General features: G+C 44.2%; 1 pseudogene; it reads left to right on the top strand.

Annotated features, from left to right (window-relative positions):
* Positions 1-951: 951 nt before the first annotated feature.
* LOC102877460 overlaps positions 952-1,977 on the top strand; it is a 13,292-nt pseudogene continuing 12,266 nt past the window's right edge.

Here is a 1,977-nt window from a genome sequence, read left to right as displayed (position 1 = left end):
GAGTTAATGAGCTGGAAGAAAAAAAAACCTCAGTGGAAACACACTAGACAAAAAATAAGAGATAAGACATAAAGAAAATGAAGAAAATATTAGAATTTATTTGGGGTGACATCAAAAGGAATAACATAAGTACGAATAGAATTCTAGAATATGAAAGAGATAGGGAAATCACTGAGAAAATTGTGGAAGAGGTACTGGAAGAAAACTTCTCAGGTATTATGAAGAATGAGGAAATCTAAATTCAGGAAACTCAGTGAACACCAAATAGACTAGACTCAAAAAGGAAAACAACAACACATAGCATAGTGAAATTCTCCAAAATAAAAGATAAGGATAAAATACTAAAAGCAGCATGAGAAAAACAAAATGTCACCTAAAATAGGAAAAGTCATCAGATTAAGTTCTGATTTTTCAGCAGAAACAATGTGAGCAAGAAGACAATGGGAAGGTATGTACAGAAAGTTGAAAGAAAACAACTGCCAACCCAGGATCCTTTACCCAGCAAAGTTCTCCATCAAATATGAAGGAGAAATTGCATCCTTTGCAGAAAATAAAGAACTTAGGGAATTTGTGAAAACAAAACCAAACCTACAAGAATTTTTAAAGGAAGTCCAACATACAGACACAGCACAGCAAAATGGAAGGACCATAGTAACAAGAAACAACAACAAAAGATACACAACTAAATGACAATGATAAAACCTAGCCTGTCAATAATCACACTTAACGTGAATGGACTTAATGCACCAATTAAGAGAAAAAGAGTAGCAGAATGGATAAAAAAAACAAGGCCCATCAATATGTTACCTACAAGAAACACACTTAATAAATGAAGTGAAAGATAAGATTCAAAATCAAAGGCTGGAAAAAATATATGAAGCAAATGATAAAAAAAGTAGGAGTGGGCTGACCTGGCCTGGCCTGGCTCAGGGGAGGTGGTGGGTGAACAAGATGACAGAGGCTGGGCCCCAGGCACTGCTGCCCCTGGGCATGCCAAGCGGGCACGAAAAGAGCCTAGGACTTCTCACTAACAAGTTCATTGTCACTTCTGCAAGAGGTGAAGGATGGTGTGCTTGACTTCAAGCTGGTAGCTGACACCCTAGCTGTGCTTCAGCAGGGGGAGATTTATGACATTACTAATGTACTGGAAGGCGTCAGGCAGATTGAGAAGAAATCCAAGAACAGCATCCAATGGAAGAGCGTGGGACCTGGCTGCAATAAGCGGGAGATTGCAGATAAGCTGATTGAACTCAAGGCAGAGATCAAGTTGCTACAGCAACAGGAATAAGAACTGGACCAGCAGCACAAGGTGTGGGTGCAGCAGAGTATCCAAATGTCACAGAGGATATGCAGAAAAGCTGCTTAGCATACATGACTTGTGAGGACATCTGCCGATGATTTGCTGGAAATACCCTTCTGACCATCCAGGCCCCATCAGGCACCACTCTGGCGGTGCCCATCCCAGAGGGCCTTAATGGGCAGAAGAAGTATCAGATTCATCTGAAAATTCTGAGTGGTCCCATTGATGTGCTGCTGGTGAACAGGGAGGGCTGGTGCTCACCACCTGTGTCTGTGCCTATTCCACTACTGAAGCTCTGCTCCAGGGCACACTGTGGTCTCTCTCCCACCATCTCTGCCTACATCTGCCCAGTCTCAGGAAGCCTCACAGCCAAGCAGTCCCCAGCCATCCACCCCTTCACTCATCTCCAGCAGCAGCAAGGCCCAGGGGACGGCTGGCCCAGCAGCAAAAAGCACAGTGAGTTTCAGCCCCAGAACGGACAGCAAGGACAGTGGTGAGATCAGCTCACTCCCTCTGGGCATGACTGCAGTGGACAGTTGGCCCCTGCAGTCTTCTGCCCTGCTGGATAGCATCGGCAGCAACCCAATTGATATATTTCAGTTAACAGATGCTGCCCTGGACGTGCTCACCAAGTTGTGCCAAGAAATCTGGAGAACGACCACTTGGCCAACTGACTG

Source organism: Elephantulus edwardii, unplaced genomic scaffold (assembly GCF_000299155.1).
Source record: "Elephantulus edwardii isolate Elephantulus edwardi_28Jun2011 unplaced genomic scaffold, EleEdw1.0 scaffold00213, whole genome shotgun sequence".
Taxonomy (NCBI): domain Eukaryota; kingdom Metazoa; phylum Chordata; class Mammalia; order Macroscelidea; family Macroscelididae; genus Elephantulus; species Elephantulus edwardii.
Note: the sequence above shows the minus strand (reverse complement) of the source record. Positions and strands in the feature narration are given on the sequence as shown.